The sequence below is a fragment of the Selaginella moellendorffii genome, unplaced genomic scaffold (genome assembly GCF_000143415.4).
Source record: "Selaginella moellendorffii unplaced genomic scaffold, v1.0 SELMOscaffold_32, whole genome shotgun sequence".
NCBI lineage: Eukaryota > Viridiplantae > Streptophyta > Lycopodiopsida > Selaginellales > Selaginellaceae > Selaginella > Selaginella moellendorffii.
Window position 1 is genome coordinate 1392541 of NW_003314293.1, and position 7240 is coordinate 1399780.

The 7240-nt window shown below is 40.1% G+C and overlaps 1 protein-coding gene and 1 long non-coding RNA gene across 2 annotated transcripts in view; one reads left to right on the plus strand and one right to left on the minus strand.

Annotated features, from left to right (window-relative positions):
• The window catches only part of LOC9649993 (GDSL esterase/lipase At4g10955), a 43466-nt gene that overhangs the window by 9173 nt on the left and 27053 nt on the right, over positions 1–7240 (plus strand). The window lies entirely within an intron of this gene.
• Positions 499–1697, minus strand: LOC112348700. The gene is made up of 3 exons (XR_002993148.1): positions 1195–1697; positions 1092–1134; positions 499–1036 (listed from the first exon to the last, which is right to left on the minus strand). It is a non-coding gene; the product is annotated as an uncharacterized LOC112348700 (long non-coding RNA).

The following is a 7240-nucleotide window of genomic DNA, read 5'->3' on the forward strand; positions in this document are numbered from 1 at the left end:
CCCGGGACTGTGCACCGCGAGGCTGTGGGAGTACAATGGCCAGCGATACTTGGCAAGTGGCTGGGTGTATGCGGGAGGCTACCGCGAGGCAGGGGAGTCCGGAGTTGATGGCTATGGCGTGTGGAAGGTTGACGACAAGGGTGGCTTGGTTGCCGTCTCTGCAAAGACCCATATATCGATCCTTCGTCAAGTGTACGCTGGGCAGCGCTCTGTGGGAGCGGTTTTCCGTTGTTCTGTTCATGCAGAGGCCAATCTGGTGATCTTTTCAGAGATAGGGCTCATGTTTGTTTACGACTTGAGCACAGGGGATTGGGGCGGAGTAGGGGGGCACGTAGATGAATATTCACAAGCAGTGATTTTTCGCCCGTCCCTCAGGGCACCTAGATGATCCAGAAAGGAGGATGAACGCCACACAAACAGGTATTGTTAATCCTGAGCTAGTCTGTAAGTTAACGAGACTTCCTGGGCTGGCAGGAACACACACACCTGTTTGGAGCATTGGCGAAGTCTGTCTATTATTCAAGAATTATACACATTATGTACATATAAGATTTTGAGATTCTATGTACATAGAAGATTTTGCCTCCCAGAGGATTGCTACTCAACAGTACGGTAGACATATTCATGATGGGGATGAAAGTCTACTCTTCAAATCAATCAATGCCTCGTGATCCGCTGGTACGCTGCACCATTCCTGGGCCATATTCGTAGGTCGGATTCGAGACCTCCGCGCCGAAGATCTCACGCTGCTGCGGCCGTGGTCTCCTTGTTCCACTTTAGAATTTGTGACCTTAGCAGGCAAAGCTCATGAACATGCTCTCCATCCGCGATCGCAGTCTTTGCGCTCCCTCGCCGCGGCCTTTGGAAGCCGCCGATAAGACTGCGCCACTTTCTGGCGGCTCCTGGTAGAAAAAGAAAAAGAAAAAAAACAAAACAAAACCAAAGAACCTTTTTGCTTTCCCGTCAAGGCGAATTTCTGGAATTCGTCTTCGCTGCTCAAGACGATTGTCGCTCAATCCGGCAGCTCTTTAAACATCTACGACCACAAAACAAACGCGTGACCACCGTAGCAAAACATTTCACATACTTACTTTCATAAATCGTGATCATTCGAGCATATCACGACAACAAAAACTATGAGGCGACATCCAAAGTGAAAACCATTTCTTCAGAACATCGAAAACAAGAACTTACATGAATAACTTTGCGCCATTGTTTCAACCTCTTTCTCCTCCAACCAAGAACACGAAGGAAAAAAAAAAACCTCTCCCCCAGATAGACGCAGAGAAAGAAAGCCCAAGCGCAGGCAGCAAGAAAGAAGAGAGACTTACCCGTGTAGCGTTTTGGAGCATTCCCTGGGATCCAATGGAGGCGGCCGAGCAAATGGGTCGGCGCTAAACCTTGCGAGGCGCGGCGGCGAGCACAGCCCAGTTCCCCAATCGCTGGAATCGGCGAGAGCGGCGGCCCCAAAAGCCTCCAAATCTTTGCTTGCCACCTTTTGCTAGACGAAACGAGCGAGGGGACTAGCGCACCACCCTCGACGCCATGGATGGTGGTGGTGGTGGACGCTTAAACTCACGCACACGCACACGGGGGCACACCACTTAATAGAAAGAAAGAGAAAGAAAGAAGAAACCCAACCCAACTCTCTCCTCTCTCTTTGAGTTGATGGCCTAACTCTCTAAGTAAGAGTGCGATGCACGACTTTCACCTCTAACACGAAAAAGAAAGGGCAAACAATGGGAGAGAGAGAGCCCAAAAGGTAAGAAAAAAAAAAAGATTGAGAAGAAAAAACGGCAAAAAGAAGAACAATGAGGGTTAAAATGTATAAACCGACTTGGGTGGTGGAAATTATTTCCCCCCAGCGGTCCAATCCATGGTGGCTTAAGGTGAGATTAAAGGCTAATCACAATTAGCCGCGGGCCAACGACTGCTATGTGCCACCGCCACCCTTCGGGAAAACAAATAGGATTTGTGTTAACCGAGGTGGAGTTTATTACCATTAGCGGGTGATTAGCGCCGCAGGCGTCAGATTGCTTTGCAGCAACGGTGAGGATTGGAGGGCGCCAGCGCTTTACATGTCTACGTGTACACTGCATGGACCAGGAAGCAAAAAGCAAAAAATAATGCTTGCCTCTCTTTTATATGTTTCAAGCCTTGTTGTGTTTTTTTAGGGGCCACCACCTTTGGGTTTGTAATGAGGGAAAATTTTGACCAAGGACGTGGAGTTTGTGGGTCGGCCTGCTGCCGCTGCCTCGTCTAGCAATAAAGTGGAGAAAGGGGGTGCAATCGCCACCGTTACTTTTAGCGCTTACCTGTCCCATTATGTTGGATTTTGATTTTGGTCAATGATTAGGTACTTTAAGATCTTTAACCATATTTATGTACTAAATTGTTTCTGAAGAAATTTCAAATGACACTAATCATCAAGTAGACTTTAAAACTAAATTCTACCGCCAAAACAAACATGCCAAAAATTAAATATGAAGAATTAAAGTTCTAGTGTTCTAAAGTTCCCTACTCCGAAGTGTGTGAATGATGTGCAGCGCTTCTTGGGTAAGGTGTAGTATCTCGGTCGTTTTGTGGATCATCTTTCCGATCGCACTACACCATTGCGAGCGTTGCTGAAGTCATCAACGTCATCTTTCATCTGGTCTCCGGATTGTGAGCGGGCGTTCGTGGATCTCAAGGAGCTATTGACGACTCATCCGGTTTTGGCATATCCTGACTACACTCGACCTTTTATTTTGCGCATAGATGCTTCTGACATTGGTCTTGGAGGTGTTTTGATGCAAGAGAGCTCGAGTGTGCCTGGTCAGCGCCACCCCATTGCCTACATAAGCCGTACATTACAACTAGCGGAGATGAACTACTCCACGACGGAGAAGGAGTGTTTAGCAGCAGTCTGGGGTTTCGAGAAACTTCATGCATATCTACATGGTTCTCGGATGTTACTTGAAGGTGACCATGCTGTTGTTACTTCATTATTGAAGCGGAAGAACCTGGTTGGTCGTACGGCTCGATGGGCTTTGAAACTTCAAATATATAATTTCGATGTTCATCGCCCAAGGAGTTCTATGGCTGATGCTGATGCCCTTTCTCGAGCTCCTCTTCCTTCTCCACTCACTTCTCATGTTTCTGACGAACCTGTTGTTCCAACATCTGTGGATTTTCTAGATGAGGATTCTGTGCCATTGGCGGTTGCTGTCCTTGACGTTCAGTGTCCACAAGGCACAGAGCAAGATCTACCTTCTCTTGATGAGGTTCGCGATGCTCAAAAGATTGAGCTGTGGATTCGAAGGCTTCGAGATGGATTTGAGAATCCTGCATCACTTGCTGATGACTTGCCTTTCCGGCATTTACATTCTCAATATCGCCTTGAAAATGGCCTTTTTTATTTTGTGGGGACGGATCCTGATGATTATTTACGGCTTGTGGTGCCTTCGGTGTTTATTCCGCGGTTTCTCCATGCCTACCATGATTCTCCTGTTCTAGGTGGGCATATGGGACACCGTCGTGTTACTGAGAAGCTGCGCAGGTCTTTTTATTGGCCGGAGATGCGACGTGATATTATCCGGTATGTGCGTAGCTGCGTTTGGTGCCAAGCTCATAATACTCCCCCTCGTGCTGCGGAAGGACGGTTGAAGTCAATTGCGGTTTCCCGTCCGTTTGAGTTAGTGGCGTTTGATCTTATGAGACCTTTTCCACGGTCGACTGCTGGCAATGAGTATGTTATTATTGCTTCTGACTACTTGACTTGTTGGGTGGAAGTTGGTGCTCTTGCTAGTGCCTCTGCAACTACTGTTGGATACTTCCTCCTCAATCAAGTGGTGTTCCAGCATTCTTGTCCAGAGCGGATTCTTTCGGATAATGGTCCCGCATTTATGGCTGAGGCATTTCATGTTTTGACGTCTCGGTTGGGGATACGCCACACTTTCACGAGTGCTTATCATCCACAATCAGACGGTCTGGTGGAACGGCTCGTTCGGACATTCAAAGGGATGATTGCAAAGTATGTGAACTTTCAGCATTCGGATTGGGATGGTTATTTGCTGTCTCTTCGGTATGCATATGTTACAGGGGTGCAGAGTTCTGTTGGTGTTTCACCATATAAACTCCTATATAGTCATGATCCAATATTACCAACGGAGCTGGGTTTACCTTCACGATTGCCACGAGCTGCCGATGCTAAATCATGGGATCAGTATTTGACGAGCATTCTTCCACTTGTCTGAGCAGAGTCTGCCGAACACTTAGGCCGCGTACAAGTGGGACAACAATGGCGCTATAACTCCCATCATCGTCCACCTGCGGAGTACAAAGTGGATGATTTGGTGTTAGTCCGTTTTCCCCATCTTACAGTACGTGGTTTATCTAAGGGGCTTCTTGCGCAATGGAAAGGACCGTATCGAGTGTTGTGGCAAGTTGGACCACAAGTTTATGAGGCTCGGCGTGACGTTTAGCAGGCCGATCCTCTAGAGATTGTGCATGTGCAGCGGCTGAAACGCTTCGTACAAAGGGATCAGGAGGAGTTATTACCACCTACAGATCCACCGATGCCTCCTCTTGACGTTCCTTCGGATCCCGGCCCATCTTCAAGAGAACCCTGATGGTCTTCCATTATCCGAAGAGGAGGGGATGATGTGAGGGCCAAATGTACGGTTACGATGCCGTATACTAATATTAGTGTAGTGGGATTTTGGTAGCCGTCGGATTGGTTTCAATCTGGACCACTTGTTCCTGTATATAAGCTAGGGTTTTTGGGCTAATTGATATGCACATTTCTGTATTCCCTTTCCATATTCCAGGCACTCACAACTATAAAATTATTTTTTGGAAAAGTATAATGTGTTAACCATCTATCAAAAAATTTAGAATAATTTTTTATTTTATCTATGTTAATTAATATAATTATTTTTATTTCTTAACTATTGGTTTATAAGTAAACAAAATCAGCTATAAAGCTAACATTAAAAATAAAAAAATTTATTCTCAAATTAATAGCATAAGAAGACATGTTTTTGAAAAAAATCATGTCGAAGTTTTGGTGGCCAATGGGTGGTTAGCATAGTTAGTTAAAGAGGGAAAACAATGGCATGACAACTTTTATAAATTTAAAACTTTATTAAGATACTTATATATGGCAAAAATGTTTTTTGTACTCTAGTATGTTCCTTTAATTAAAGTGTTCATACATAACAAGAATCCTTTTTAGTATAAGCTAGTCTAATTTATAATTGGGTTTAACTACTATACTCACAATTATAGGATTAGGAAGAATATAAATAACATATTAACATGTATATTAATATGGAGTGTATCAGTAAGTTTATGCTTTTTGCCATAAACACTAAATAACAAATGGATTACAAACACTAGGAGAAGAATAAATGCAAAGTAATGAAAGTGTCTGTAAGTAAGGTAAAGGTTTATTGAAGCACTAGATTTAGAATTGAGTTGCAAAATTGATAACAATGCATTTTATGTGTTATATAGGTTGTAATTGATGAAGAGAGTAAACAAGTGTTACACTATTTAAAAATTCAATACAAAGAAATACAAATAATGGATTTAATGAAACAAGAAGGGTCACCATAACTATGGTGAAGCAAAGTGTAGTTTATTTAAGCTAATATTAAGCTTAAACAAGCCTATATCATTTGAGAAGCGATTAAGCTTTCTTCTTTTCATTATTATTTTCCATTGTCTTTAACTAAGTTTTCATTCAAGGAGTAAATATTTGGTAATTAAGGTTTAGCAATGGTTTTCTTGAAGTATATAAATAAGCAATATCAAAGTTTTTAAATTTGTAGAGTTTTAATAATGTATTTTCCCCCTTTTTGTTTATATCAGATTAAAAAGAAGATCAAAGTTCTTGATATCAAATGTTCTTTAAAAACAAAAAATGAAAAAAAAAACCAAGGTAGGTTTAGCGTGTTCAAAGTGTTTATTATTTCCTCGTACTTTACAACCCTTTTGGATCTGACAAGTATTGAGCCTTGAAAGTTTATTTACTTCTAAATGTTGATTTAATCTTTAATTGCAAATTTTGGCATTTTGTAAATTCACTAATTTAAGAAAAGTTAATAGTTGTATAAAGGGTAGTTTAACTTGTTGAGGGTCTATTGAATGCATAGTGATAGATTTATTGGACACATTCTAACTACACATGGCATGGACAAGCTCATCATTCTATTTTAGTATGTTCATCAACTCAGCCTGTTTATTATAATATGGACAAGTGCATCATTCCATCTTAGTATATTCATCAACTCAGCTTGTTTATTTTTCATTTATGTTTTGCTAGGTTCATGATATACTTTAAGAGTATTCAATAAAAGTATCAAGAAAAATAGAATCTAACATATGCATATTCTTCCTTAAAGAAGTAGAGTATATGGATTGCAAAACATATTATATTATTGAGATTATTGTAATAATATTTTAATATAATAAAATGTATTGAGAAACAAAGATAAATTATAGAGTGGATAAGTTTTTGCCTTTTATGAGTTGAATCTATTTTTATTCAAAGAGTTTTAAAGATTGCATTGATTAGCATTTGCTAAGCAGTTTCTAGTCCATAACAATAAAGGGAAATTGTTGAACTTTATGAATCTCGCCAATTGATGATATTAAATAAAGGGTAATATCACTTTTTCACTATGCATTTTTTGAATTGTTTTTGTAATGTTGGGTCATTAGGTTAGGGAATAAGGTAGATATGATATTTAATTTTTTCTCATTCAAATAAGTCTTGTAAGAGTAAAATTTTCTTTACTATAATAAGAAAATTGGACTGTAAAAGAGGATTTAAGTAAGAAAGAAGCATGCTAGGGTAATAAGTCTATTTCTCACGTCTTTATTTAAATCTTTGTAAGTTTTCTAATTTTTTTTTTTTTGCAAAAATTTTAGATCTATGAATACTCTTCAATCCCAATATAAATCATAGATAAAAATGCTATGTTTTAAAGATTTTAAAGGGGAAAGGGGATTATGGGAATTAGCTTATTTTTAACACATATCAAAGAAAGATTAAGCCAACTTGAAGAATAAACAAAAATTTAATCTCAAAGAAGAAAGTTAACACATTTCATCCTATTGCTTTTTTTTCAAATAAGGGAAAATATAATATTTTTTAAAGAAAATTATTCTTTTGGTAGAAAAATACATAAATCCAAGAAAAAGAAGCTTAGGAAGCTAAAAAAAAAAGGTATAATATAAAATGGTCTAAAAATTT